This window comes from Corvus hawaiiensis, chromosome 2 (genome assembly GCF_020740725.1).
Source record: "Corvus hawaiiensis isolate bCorHaw1 chromosome 2, bCorHaw1.pri.cur, whole genome shotgun sequence".
Lineage (NCBI taxonomy): Eukaryota > Metazoa > Chordata > Aves > Passeriformes > Corvidae > Corvus > Corvus hawaiiensis.
The window spans coordinates 41,832,642-41,847,276 of NC_063214.1; the positions used below are offsets into that span (position 1 = coordinate 41,832,642).

At 43.5% G+C, this 14,635-nt stretch overlaps 1 long non-coding RNA gene across 4 annotated transcripts; it reads left to right on the top strand.

Annotated features, from left to right (window-relative positions):
• The first annotated feature begins 3,049 nt into the window (after positions 1-3,049).
• LOC125321552 lies at positions 3,050-9,337 on the top strand. 4 transcript variants are annotated; one of them, XR_007201586.1, is made up of 3 exons: positions 3,050-4,112; positions 5,120-9,033; positions 9,153-9,337. It is a non-coding gene; the product is annotated as an uncharacterized LOC125321552 (long non-coding RNA). The 4 variants fall into 4 exon arrangements; XR_007201587.1 differs by having other exon boundaries at positions 5,120-5,799; XR_007201585.1 differs by having other exon boundaries at positions 3,050-3,528; positions 4,038-4,112; positions 5,120-9,337.
• The last annotated feature ends 5,298 nt before the right edge of the window (positions 9,338-14,635 follow it).

The window sequence follows — 14,635 nt, forward strand, 5'->3', positions numbered from 1 at the left end:
AGGAATTGAGGAAAATGCAGTTGTACAAAAGGTTTTGCATGTAATGTTCAAGATTAGATTAAAACAATAGCATATTATGAGAATGGTGTACTGTAAGACAAGTAATGCCAAAAGAGATGCCTAAAGCAGATGGGATTGATCATCTTCTGATTTTACTTCTTGTTCTTTATCAGTCACCCAGGAGACCTAGACAACTACTTTACACTGAGTACTAAGACATCATTAGGTTACTTAAAACCAGCATTTTGCTCCATTTGAGCCCCTTGAGGGCATGTGAGACACCTGCATGAGGCTGGTGGATATGAGTGCCCCAATGAGTGATGGCTGGAAGGCAGGCAAGACAGTCAGGGACACATCACATGGCGCAAGATATTTTTATGATGGGCAATGAAACTCAGCCTCGAGGGTGGGGTGAAGCTGCTGATTCAGACACCTGCTTTTAGATATCGACTACATGAGTTAGGCGTCCAGACTCTCACTGTAATCAGGGAAGACCTAATCCCTGTAATCAATGGAGCCTAGAGAGAGATTCACATGGGCACATACAGATAGCTACTTACAGGAAACATGAATCAGTCTCTAGTCTCCATTGGCTGGGGTAAGACTTGGTGGCCTACTCGTGACATGTAGTGCTATATGAGATGATTTTCACTATCAAGATGGGTAGATTGGAGCTTGACCTAAGACCTTCTGGAGTAGAAGATGGAGGATAGGCAGGATACCCTGGTATGCACCAAATACCTGCACCATGTGAATCAAATCTCTAGATCTCAATGGGTATGGAGGAACTGACACACAGCTCACATGTGCACCTTAGGTGGCAGACACTCTCATAAAGCTGTCTCAGACTGCAACTCCTCTCACTTCTTACTTTTAGATGGAAAAATAAGAAATTTATTCCACTTTTAAAATGGATCTTTACCCTAAAGACCTCACGTTAGTTCACAGGATCCCCTGAATTTCTAACTTTTCAGGCTTTTAAAGGTCTTTGAGAAGGAAGAGATTAATTACTTTATCAGCCAGGTCTTACCTGGGGAGTTAGCTGCAATTCAGGATAGAGTTACAAACCCAGTGCTCACACAACTGGAGAACACTCATCTGCTGGTTTTCTCAATTAAGAGTCTGCAAAGTTTAGAAATTATATCAAGTGTCTGATCTCTTGCATAACACAGGGCATACTACAAGTTCTGGTCACTCACTGAAGCCAGAACATTTAAATTTGTGACTTCCATGAATCAACCAGAACTAAGGCATGACTTCTGTGGAAAAACATGAGCCCTGAGTTTAAATTTTCCTTTGACAAAGAATTCTCCATAGCAATTAGTGACCTAATCTCTTGATTAACCCTTCCACTATTAAATCTTTCTACTCTGGGTGTGCCAAATGCCAGCTTATAGGCATTGGATCATGTTGTAGGTTTGCCCATGAGAGTAGCCAACACTTTGCTGTTTCAATACCTGTGTGAGGCACTCAGCATTTTTATTTGTTCAATCACTTTGCCTTCATTTGCTTTTTGCTGCAAGTTTTTATTTACCCATGTGTGGCCCTAGTCATTGTTTCCCTTAGCATTCCCTGCTTTTATATAAAACCAACAGTCTTATTTGCTAGATATTTATTCTGTCAGTGATGTACTGTCCTCATTAGTTACTATTGTGCATATATTTATGCTATCAACTTCATTAAATAACTCCTTTTTCCACGTCATAGTCAACAATGCTAAATAAGAGATAGTCAAGGAAAGTCTCGTGGGATCTTGTCTGAGGATGTTTCCCTGGTTACCCTTGGATTTGAAATTTCTCATTCCTAGCGTTTAACCCTTGTCCAACCATGTGCTGCTCTGTTTTTCCCATTGTTTGGGCCTGTGAGTCAAAGTGCCATGTATAAGGCCATTCTGATGCCTTCTGGGAATCTCTTAGATTAGCATTACAGCCTTTATTAACTCAACCTGTGATTCCATCAATAAAAGTTACCAAGCTATATCATGTCACAATATTTTATGTACCAGTATCCTGACAGAAGGAATCCCTTCTCTATCCAGTGCCTTTTCTTTTCCTTTTCAATGAGGATAGTCTCCTTCCTTGTCTTCTGGAGGAAGGAAACATGAGGATGGCGGTGGCCCAACACCTTGTCATGCACAAGTTGAACTGGGTGACAATGGAGAGCTGCATCCTCACAGGGTTTTGCTGGTGCTGCTTGCTCTTCTTGTTTCCCAAGGAATGCTGCTGAAACATGGCTCAGCTCAGCAGCTCAGTGGGACCATACCCTGCCCGTGGGAGCTGGACCGGGGGGCACTGCTACAGCTCACTCAGCCCCAGTGCTGCACTTTCCCCTTCTGTCAGGTAATCACAGCAAATCCGACCTACCTGCTGAGCTCTGATGCTGCACTGAGTTAATTATTGCTTAAGCAGTCCTTTGGAAGTGCAGAGTATTGTAAAGGCGTGAAGTGCTATCACTCTTAAATCAGCCTTAGTCCACTGGCGGCTCTGCTTAAATTTACAGCTCTGTGCTAAAAGGTGTGAAAAGGACCTTCACAAGGGGGGCTGCACTTCAGGCGTACGCTCAGTCTTTAGGACATGAAGCATAGCAGCACTTTGGTCATGTAGTTTGAATAATTTCAGGGTTACGGAAGATGTGGGACTGAAAGGTTACAAAATATTCACATTATTATACTAACTCCCTGCACTGTTTCAGGTCACAGATAGCAAAATCACTTAACTTGAGGGAATGATATCAAGCTTAATTTGACACAGAACATTGGTTAAAATAACAGTAATGTACCATATGTACACTAAGTTACTAGGACCTGGAAGGACAAAGGGAAAAATCAAAGGTATATATATTATTAGTGCAATTGATTATGACATGAATAAAATTCATATTTAAGTTCAAAATCCTGAAAATGTATTTTTGGTTCTGTGAGCCATCTGGGCAACTGGGTATTTAACAAATCATAGATAGTATCAGAATGCAGTGCTGTTACAGTCATCTGCTTGTGCTCACATGGTTTTGTCATGAGGCTCCTGCTATTTTGCGAATCCTTGCTGGACCAGCAGTGAACATCACTATCTTCAGCTTCTGTTTACTGCAGCTTCTGAATATTGTAAATTTTGCAGGCTTATAGGAATGGTGCCAGAGGCTCTCAGAGTCTGGACTTGGTTAAAATTTGTGGTGCAGAGAAGAGAGAAAGGAGTGGGGAGTGGAAATGAAGATCTCCATCTGGGGTAAATTAAGATAGTGCTACTCCAATCTGTGGCAGCTCAAGACCACTTTAAGGAAAAAGCATATCCTGAGAGCTCATGGAGGTTACCTCAGAGACTCCCTGCTGAGTACCCAACCAGGTGATATTTTCATCTCTTTGTATTGTTCAGCTGAGAAACCTGAATTAAGTTCATGGTTGTATTCTGGTTTTGTTTCTAGCTCTCCACAAGTACTGATAGAGCAGTGGCAAGAAAAAGAAGTCTGCTTGTAAACCAGCTACTTGCTTTTTCCAGATAAAAGTTTAGACTACCCCATTTGAGGTGGGGTAAGGTAAGGAAGGGTGATTCTAAGACTGGTGATTTATTTCCTGACTTTAGAAGGAAAGAAGTAATTGGCAAAGTTTTCAGGAATTTTAACCGTTGCAAACCCTGGGATATCCTTACCTAGATTTTGGGTTTCAGTCTCTATGTCCTTCAAGGAAAAAATGCTAAAGTGGGCTGAGACCCTGTGTTCTGCCCTTCTTCTGGCTTCTTTCGAGTACATTCGCAATAAACTTCATGTTATGAAGGTCAACTCAAATTTTCCAAGATTTTAAGACAGTTTAGGGAAATGCCTCAGTTCTGGTATCATAGAATGTCAGCCTTTACCTTCCAAGTGTGTGTACTGGCGGCTTAGGTGGTTACAGCTTGGGAAGTATTTGCTACTTAATGAATTTTGTGCATTTCTTGAACAGCTGCTCCTCAGCTCCTGTGCCACCATGAGGAACAGCCTCTTCAGCCTCAACAGGTATGCAAAGCTGAGCTTGCTAGACAGCATTCACAAACTCTTTCCTTTTTAAGGTTGAGGCCGGATTTAGTTCATCATCCCAGGGGATGCAGACTCAGGAAGAGTACCCAGCATTTTCAGCAATTGCAGTAAGTATTTTCTTGAGGTCAGCAACTCCTTGTCTGAAAATGAGTTTTAGGATTACAGATGGAATGCTTCAAATGGGACTGAAAAAATGCATCACTCTGTTTCTCTAGGTTTCCTAAGGTGTTATCCCAATGAATATGACAACCAAATCCGGAGTGATTTGTTGAGCCTGGATCTCAAAGCGCCTCTGAGCTTGTATAGCACTCAGCTGGGGGTCTGTGTTTGGGGCAGTTTACAATCAGGATTACTTCCCACTAGTTTGAGTTGTACCTCAAACCTGATGCTGGTTTCAACAGTCAGCAAAAGCCACCTTTTACTGAGTTATTTTACTGGCATTGCATAGACTTATAGAATAGAGCTTACTTTTACTTTTCTTTTTTTTTCTTTTTAATTTTTACTGTTCAAATACTCTATTAGGTGTTTCTAAATGTAGAGCTTTTATACATCATCACGGATTTGTTAACAAGTGTGCGCATCTGGCCTAAATTAGACCACCTATGATGGTGGCCCACTAAATCTAGGTATTACCAGAGGAAACAGTGGAAAAGGCAGTTTACTACCAAGAAGAGAAATATTTTAAAGCCAGCCCACCAGCGAAGAGACCCTGGCAGTCCATAAAGAACTTTTCAACTGAAAGTGGAAAGAGAATATGAAGGACAGATATTGATCCCAGTTCCACCAGAGGTGATTAAATGTGTTGACCTTGGGGTACTTGCTCTAGCCTTAGAGTTGTAGGGTGGAATGACACATAGAGAGTAAGATGAAGTTCTGAGACCCTGTGAAGCCATTGAAGCGATGTGCTTAAATTTCACCTGCAGGAAGAGAAATCCATTAGAAAACCAAAATACTTCAAGAAATTTTTGGAGAACATTGAAAGCCTAGGTCTCTGCTAGAAGTAGCAGGCTGCAACAAATGTAAAACTTTGTGGCTACACATAATAATAGAAAGAATAAAGGAAATGAAAGTAAGGATGCATACAGTTAAACTATTTCTTATTTCCTCTCTACAGAGCTGAGAAGTATTGATGCTTACCTCACACACCGGAGCAGAAGGACCACATGCTCTCCTATATAAACACTGCTGGTCCAAGTTTGATTTTATGGAGTTCAGGTTTGGCTCAAGGAATTAAGACTGCTTGCAGCCCTATGCACTCCCACTTGGCTTCATGACCATTAGCAAAGCTGAACGGGACTAACAAACCTTACAAACAGGGTTTATCTCTCTCCTACTGAAAAAGAAAGGAGTGTATTATGTTGTGGCAATCTGAGGGCAGGAACTGAGGATGTGAGCATGGAGTGCCAATGTTTTAGCAGACTGCAGTTAGAGATCCTGTTACGTGTCTGGTATTCCTTCAGCTAAATCATCACAGAAGATCTGGTGCTTGGTGCTTAGCTGCTACTATTTGCTTTTAAGACTATTAAGTGGTGAAATGTTTGGAATAAGATTTGAGGTTGGTGCATTCTTCCGCCCTGCAGGATGAACAGAGTGGTCCAGCAGCCTTGGGGGGAAGCACAATAAATGTGAGGTCTTTGCTGGATCCTCTTGGTCTGAGGGTGTCTGGATGGATCCTACTGACTAAGGTGATTGTAGTACTCTTGCGTCCTCCATTAGGTCCTCTGCTAAAGCCTCAGGACAGCAGTGAGGCGACAGCAGTCAAGAGGCAGCAGTCACTGACATGGCAGTTCAAAGGTGAGAAGGGGCTGTAGGTTATTAGCATCGCCCATTTTGGGTAGTCCCTCTTGCCATTCGTACAAATACTTGGTGTCTCACACTTTGGGATTTTGGCACAGATGAGGGAACAACACCGAAAGATCAACTTAAGCTGCTTCAGAAGAAGGTATAAGAAATCCTGTTAGGACTGTGAGAACAGTTTATTTCTAAACCTTCAGTAGTTTGTTTATACCAATTGTCTGATTGGTCAAAGGGATATCCCAAACCTAGAAGGTTAGTTAATGTGGTGGAGACACGTTGGCACCTGAATAGTGTTACCATCTTGTCCATCCACTTTGGGCTGTCCAGTCCAAGCTCTGTGGTACAAACCAAGATGAAGGACTGAGCTTGTACTCCTGGGTCAAGGACAGGAACCATTCAGACATGAGAACATAGGGATTACATTTACTGGCTCATTGCCTCATGCTGGTGCACTGTCCTGAACAAGAGGCACTTCACCTTGTGCTCCTCCAAAGCCCCAGATCCCTCTGGTAGAGAAAGCACCATGCAGGCGGCTCTTACTCTTACTCCTTTCCTCATACAGTGGTCTATATCTCTGCTTCAGACAGAGTGGCACATGTCTGTTTGCCATAAATAGTGGATAATACAGAGGCAGCTAGGTCAAGGACAGTGCTGGAAGAACATTCCAGCTCAGAATCAGCTTAGACATCTAGTTTTTCTCCACTGAAGGATCCCCAAAATCCTGTTGTAACACTCAGGTCACAGCAACAGCCCCATCTACATTCATGATCTGATTTCTGTCCAGCAATTGCTTGAGAGGTATGTAAATGTAGGATTGTGCTAGAAGTGATCCAGAAGAGCAGCACAGGGCTACTGGAGGAGAGGTCACAGATGGCTGTGCTCCCCATCACAGGCAGAAGAAAAATTACCCTTCTGCCCTTGCTACTGAGGTTCCCTTTCCACCACAGCATGAGTAATACATCCCCTTGCCAGGTAAGCAACACTTTTAGCTACTTGATATAAAATATATTTATTACTTTTTTCAAGGATTAAACTAGAAATAAAAAGCTAATTGCTAATTGCTTCCCAGGCTTTTCTATTTGCATTTGCAAGACTGGCAGAGCTGACGCTGTCGGTCTCAGATGTGGGGCTGTTCTTCTGACGGCCCATCTGACCCTGCTCTGCACCTTCTCCTCCCTTTCCACAGTCTGCAGCAGCACCTGTCGCTGCATGGAGCAATCCCTGATGTCAAGTTCTGAGGTGAAGGTCAGCTAATTGGGCTTAAACCTTGTCTAGCATTTTTTCAAATAGTCTCGTCTGTCATGTGTCCCACGCCACTGAGCAATCACCTCATGACCCCTGTCTTGAGGCCAATTACTTACATCTGGATAAAGCACACCTTGAGTGTTTTGAGTATTTTGAATCCCTTTTCATTCTTCTGAGCAGAGGTTTCCAGTTTTTCATGTCTTTTCATGTCTTGCTGAGCACAATAGCCAGCTGAGACCCCCCATTTTTCTTGGCAAGTGTCCTTACCCATTCCAGTCAGAGCTACCTCTCAATTTTCTTCTTGATAAATTGTGCAACACAAGACTCACATAATTCTCCTTGCAGGAAGTTCTCTTTACCCTCACATTGTTTATGCTAGTATTTTTTGCTACCTCTACAATTTTTTTCAAAAGCCCTTTAAAAATGCTGAAATTCAACTAGAATACAGTTTTATGGTACTTATCAAATCTGTATGAAGAGGTAAAATCACCTTCCTTGCTGTAATCACCATTCTCTTATTTAAATATCCAAAGGTCATTTAACCCCTCTTGCTACATGCTTTGGAAAGATGCTTCTCTGCTCTGGTCCTAAATGCTTTGAAACATCTGAGCTTTGCTCCATATATGGGCAGATACAAATCAGGCCTTATTAAAGCGTATTTTGTTTGAATGGATCCTAATCGCTTTGTGGAATGGTCTCATTATTTACTCTTCTGGTTGTGTTGGACCACCCACACGCCGTATCAGCAGTGCCTTTATGGTTCATTCCAGACAGCTGATGGCCCTATTGGGCCACTAGCTGAACATCCATCCTGCTTTCCTGGTGGTGTCTGTTAGCTGTTGGATAAAGCCATTGGGGTTACCAGCAGAGCAGTCTCACTGATGAACCTGTCCAAATTAATTCAGAGGCTTACAACCTTTGGGAAGGGCTGCAAAACTTTCTAGCTCCCCAAGGCCTTTTCATCCCAACACTGAACCTTCTTGCTTCAAAAAACCAAAATCATTCCCTGTGTTGAATTTTCACCCTGGAAACATTAATTGTATTGATTGTTTATTGATTTGAAGTGAAATACAGTCAGAAAAGGCACAGATATCTGCAGCTTAAAGCTCTAAATATGAAGAGGCAAAATCTGACCTAACTTTTGAGAAGAAATGCACTTGTCCCTGCCGTTTGTCACAACTGTTGTGTTTGTCAGAGTGGATCATGCCCAGCTCTGGACCACAGAAACATGGAATGCAGAGAACTTCTCCCGGCCCTCCCTTGCTGGTGGGAAGGGAAGGAGCCCAGCAAGTAGCCAGATATGCTCTGTGCCTAAAGGAGCCTCCCAGGCTAAGCAGGAGACAAAGTGAACACACCGTTAAAACCCCAAGGATGATGTGAAGCTCTATAAAAGCAACGTGGGTGCATCAGCTGATCCAACATGGTTGATGTTCTGCACCTCAGATCTGGAATAAAAGAGGACTCTTCCTGGGACAAGGAAGCTTGTGCTAAGCAGCAATTATTTTAGTAGTAAAAGACCAGTTTCTGGGAGCTTCTCCCAGCAGAATAAAGCTCTCCTTCCTCTCTCCCTCTGCTGATCATTGCTCCTGTGTGTAAGAGAGTGGGCAGGTGAACGTGGGTGGCTGGTGTGCAGACTGAGCACATCACTGCAAATTATCTGCAGGCTTCAGGTAAAATGTAGATCAGAAAGTATCACATAGCAGGAGCTGCTTTCCATATTTAGATAAGCAAGGCTTGATGTGGGATTTTATGAGGTTTCTGTACTGTTACTGTAGCACCTGGTTCCCACTAAGAAAACACAGAAAACCGAAAGTAAAACCTCCCTGGTGGGGTCTTGAAATGTCTATAACAGACTGGGGCCATTTTGGTCTTTCCAGATTGTGTGCCTGCCCAAAAACCAGAGAAGACAATGATAATTGCCGTTGACCGTCAGCAAACACTGTCAAGTCATATTAGACCTGTGACCAGAACTTATCTATGGGAAAAGTATGGCTTACTTTCTTCTTCATCCAAATGCTAGTTAGCTTCCTGCTCTCTTCTGGTGTATGAGAAACTTAATTCAACAATATATCAGGTATTAATGTGTGCCCCTCCTTATATTCCAGGTAGAACACTGTGTCTTGGAAATCCCAGTGACCTACACCATATGTTATGGACAAGCAACTTCTGGTTTCCATTAAATACTTATTTGTATGCCAGTTCTTGATGGTCTGTGAATTAGTAGCAAAGAACTGTATAAGCTTTATGGTGTTATCTATAGGTGAGAGGAATGACTTGCTGATTAAATGTTTTGAAGGATGACATTATTCCCAGATCTCAGATTCTTTGGACTCAGTGATCCAAGCAACTGCACTCAGAAGCACTGCTCATGACAATAGAAACATGATCTGAGAAACTGGGAGACCATCCAGGATTTCAAAGCAAGGTCCAAGCACAGAAGAGGAAGAAAATATAAGACAGGCAAAGCGAGGCGTGAAGCTGTTGTTTCTTGGTAAAATGAGGCCCTGTCTGGAGTGTGGGGGTCGGGTTGGGACCCAAAGGTCTCTGGATCTGCTGCAGATTGCCTGGCTGACCTTGGGCAAGTCCCTGCCCCTCCGCTTCCCTTCCTCGTTCAAAGAGCCAGAGCTATCTTTTACAAATATTTGCCTAGGTAGTGCCTACCACTTAGAGTCAAATGTCAAACTTGCCCCTTATTCTTCTTCAGGCTTAAAGTTTGTAGGGGCTATTTCCTCTTCCCTAGGGTGGTGCACAAGGCTTGTGGTTCTACATGCAGCAGCACCAGGGGACACACCAAAGACTGTGCAGGCTACATTTCACAACTTTTTGTGGTCTTCTCTCTGAGATATAGGAGTGCCCCCTCTGCAAGTAGGAGGTCAAACAAGCCTTCTCCAGTACTTGAGGTCTGGGTGGGATCTGCCTCTCACTGAATCACAGAGTCCTCTGGGGCATGCTGGGTTGTGCTTGCTCTTTTAGACAGGCTGGAAAGCTGTACTCAGTACTCATTCCTCAACACTTGGCACCTCGCTCCAAAGCAGACCCTTTCCCCTGAGGAGCCCCAGCACTGTGGAGTATCCACCAGTGGCATTTTGCCTGAGCAGGGGCAGCCAGGATCAGGCCACAGGACACCAACATGAGGGAACAGCTTTCCTGTGATCTAGGAAACTGATCTGGGCATGCTACTGGCCGAAATGCTTCTCTGATAGGGAAAGAGTATCATGTGTCCTCTTAGAAAGGACAGAAATGTTGTCCAGTTGTCAATCAGATGAGATGGATCATTTGTCCCTTCTGCTGGGACTTACCCTGTGAAAGACAGAAACCAAATGGTGTACAGGAACACTGTGAAAGTGAGGGACGAGACTCACTTGTGTGTAACATCCATGCATGAAACTCATCTTTTCTGGGAACTACCTTCAGAAATCTTGTGCATAGATAAGACCACAGAATCAAGTCCCACTAAAGAGTCTCTTCTTCCTGATGACATAATTTGAATGGTCTGATTTTCAGGTGTACTGAGTGCCCAGTGACCTCCTGGCAGATACTTAACAATTCTGAGAAACAAGACCCCTTAGCCAAGCAAGTTACCATTTTTGGAAAACATAAAAAAATCACAGTCCACCTTGTTTAGAAATCAGCACAGTGCTCCAGCTACGTGAGCTCCATCTTACTAATTCAAAACTGCATTGCATCAGCCATCTCAACCCATAACCCTGACATCTGATTCGAGGAGCTGGAGATCATTTGGGACATAACTCAGGGATTGTTAAAGCTTCTAGCTACCTCCTGTGTCTAAGTCATCCTTCCTACGTGTTCAGAGATAATTTACTTATCCTAAGATGTGTCTCTAAGCTGTACAGCAGCACAGTGGTGAGGCACAGTCTCTCTTATCCTCACAGTGTTAGGCAATGCAGAAGGTACCCAGTGCACTTGGCACTCAAAGCCTGATCCTTCTCTTGTCGTATGCCAGACTTACCCCACTATAAATCCACATGGGGTTAATTTTGATTTATAGCAGAGCAAATGGTATCAAAGTCAAGCTTCTGATCTCTCTTGCTTGTGGTTATAAAATTTGAGTTTGCAACTGCTTGTGAACTTTGTTATCTGAAAATTTACTCATCCCTCTTATTTTTTTCTGTGCATTTTTCCTCCACCACACATTAATCCAGCAGCTTGTCATTTTCTTTCAAACATTGAAAATGACCTTGCTTATTTTGATGGGCTCTGGAACAATAGCACTTGCTGTATTGCACTCATTCTCCATCCTGGGGCTGTGAGTCATTATGTTTATGAAAGAACATTGAGTCACTGACTGTCAAAAATCTCTGCTGTGAGAGATGGAGCCTTTCAAGAACCCCTCTCCTGGTAAAACACTTTTCTGTGTTTATACTACCATAGGACCCTGATCCCAAGTCGGAGCTGAGGCTCTAGTCATTAAGTGCAGGGCAAACACACTCATCTCACCATAGTCCTTGCCCTGATGAGTAAGTGTGGGATTGATTTGGGGCTATCTACATCTGGAGAAACTTCCATCTAAGAGTCTTAACAGATATTGATTAAATAAGACTTGCATCAGGTGTATCTGTTAGCCGAGAGTCTGCATGTAGGGCTGGTCACTACAAAACTAGGGCTTGGCTGGTCCTGGTCAAAGTCCCCATCTGTGTCTCACCACATATTCCCTAGGGGACCTTGCATAAGTTGTCCATAGGTGTTGGGCTTCTGAATACCCATGAAGGATGGCTTTTGGCTTAGATGTGCCTCAAAAATATCTCTTTAGGGGTATATGAACACTGTGCATTTCACAGCCTGGAGGAGAAGAGAAAATACCACAACCTGACATACTCAATGGTAGGGAAAGCCTGAAAGTGAAAGTGTTTCTGGCACACAGAAACTTAACCCATGTGACAGGGTACCAGGCTTTGTCTCCTGTCGGCTCTGCCCTGGTTCCACTTGTTCAAATGAGCTTTTTGGGGGAAACACGTCCTGCATGGTGATAGAATTTGCCAGCGTTAGCAGTAGGTCCGGGGCTCGAGCTGCCCTCCCTGTGTTCACTGTATCATTACCACTAGCCTTTCCTAATGCAAAGCACCTCTTTTACTCAGCCTGGGCTGCTGTGCCCTGAGGGCCATGCCCAAAACTTATGAAGGCCTTACTTTTCCCCCAACCCAGATCCCAGGAGCAAGGTGGTTTCTGATTAGAGCATGGCACCCCAAGGGTAGGAGTGTCCCTCCTCCAAGCCCTTCTGCATGTTCCAGCAGTGACACCAGCTGCGGTTTGTTATAAAGATATATCATGCTGCTTGCAGCACTTCCCACCCCATCCACTCCACGGCCAAACTGAGGTTTACATTACTGCTCGCCTGATCCAGTTCTGTGCTTAATCCTTCCTGCACAGCTCCGTGTCCCAACAGGCCAAGCACAAGCTTCGGTGACGCCCGCTTTGAGGTTTATACAGGTGTCACTGGCAGTGCAGACTCCAGGTCTGAAGCACTAAGCCATATGGATTTCCCCAGATGGATTTTGTGTTAAGTCAGTTTTGCATTTGTGCCCTAGGAGCTGATGATGCAGAGGGGGGAAAAAAAAGCTTTCAGTACCTGTTTCAGCGTGGCATTGGTCTTCAGCAGCCAAGGAGACAGAGGCCAGTGTCTCAGCTTTGCAGTGGTTCCACTGACACTGGTGTCAAATGACAGAAATTCTCACTGTGTGGTGGACACGCAGTTTTCTGTATGGGGCATCACAGATGAGAGTTCATCAGCTTCTTTAAGGCACCTCATTCGAGCCCCATCGGTTTTTAATGACTTGTGTTAATGTAATTTTTTTTTTTTGCAAAGTGAAATGCATTCTAACGAGTTGTGTTTGCCCTCTTTGGGGTCAGATAAGTGTTCCCTGATGTTTCCCGCAGCGACCCAGTAAGTGAGCACAAGAGCCACATGTTAATTAGACTCTTTTTTAGTACTCTGACTGTGCTGCAGCTCCTAACCTTCACATCTAGCTGGTGAATGCCTCACCCCATTACACTGAGATCAAGCTTTTACTAATGTCCACTTATGGAAGCCTTGCTCAGTCAAAGTCCATGGTAATTTAAAGATTATTACACAAGTACACATTGCGCTGTCAGTATGCAATGAGGGCAAACACAGCTCATTGCTGGAGGATGGCTTGAAATATTGTAGCTAGTAAAGTTTGACTGAATTATTTGCAATTAATGATCCAAAGGGCTGGAATGAGAAGTGCTGCCCCACCTGGGTAGGCAGGGAGGGCTTCCTTCAGGAAGATGGGTTTCTCTGCTTGGCTCTTCTGTGTCTGACTTGGGTCTACTTCCTGTTTTCAGACAAATGTGAGTCAGGAGCAAGGTGTCCAGGTTGAGAAGTTCAGAGCTTCCTATTTCCACCCCAGTCTCGAGAAATAGGTCCTCTGAATTTGCCTTGAGTTGTGCACCTGGAAGCAAAGTCGAGTGAGAATCGCTGGTTGCTTTTGAAAGTACCAATTGCATTTAGCGGAGGAGGAAGGTAATTGTTTAACTCTCTGTGTATCTATCTCTGCTTGGAGTTCAGAATACAAAAATGCTGTTTCTTGCCCTCTAGGTTAGGATGAAGGATGAAGTGCTGTAAAATAAACCTTCTCAAAGTGTCTCACAGTGCTAAAGGACTGCTCATTTTGGAAGTTTATAGTGAATATGGCAGAAGTTGCAGGTGGTAGGCATGTTATGGCAAAGGTTTCCTCAGATTCTAACTGGGCAGCAAATTAAATTAAAAAACACAGTGACTGGAGGTACTAGGCCTGTAATTAAGTGTATGGGTGGATGCATGGCTTATCTGCTAACATATGAACATTAAAGAATCCCCTAAAACCACATTAAAAAGCTTATATGGTTGAACTTAATTGCTATTCTTCTTGTCTTGCAGTTGGTGAAATTAAAGGAAATTTTGGCTTTACGAAAAAATAAAGAGGGTAATTCAGGAAGAGAGCCGTCTGGCAGTGCTCTGAAGTTTTATTGCAAAACATATAAGAAATATTCATCTCTAGTTGGATAAATAGATGATTTTAATACAGGGAAGCAAAACATATAAATGTTTTGCAATAAGTAGGGTCTTGTTTTGCGTAATGTAATTCCCATGAGTAATTGCAGTGAGACCACTGACTTTGTCAGGGCTTCTGACATGAATATTATTTTGCACCAACTTGCGTCATTCCAAATAATTTTACTCGAGCTGGCCTATTTGTAATTATTCACCTGGCTTGCTGAACCTCAGCATCTGATTGCCTGTCTGATATTCACCACTTGTTCTCTCCTGTCCTGTGCAGGGATAGGCCAGGACTTTGCTTCTGTGCGGGACAAGATGTGCAGGTGATGGACAGGGCTGGTGATGTGCCTGGAAGTTTTGGGCTGAGCCAAAAGCAGAAGGCAGCTGTTGACAAGCTCAGCAAGGAGCTGCTGGTTTATGAGTCTGGGGATTTGAAATTAAGCTCTAAGCTTCAGGAAGTGTCATGTGCTTACTTACAATGCAGTGCTCCGTAAAAATCACACAAACCACAAAGCAAAGGAGAAAAAAACCAAAGCAAGGCACAAGGTGGTTGTTGCTCGCTTTACCCAT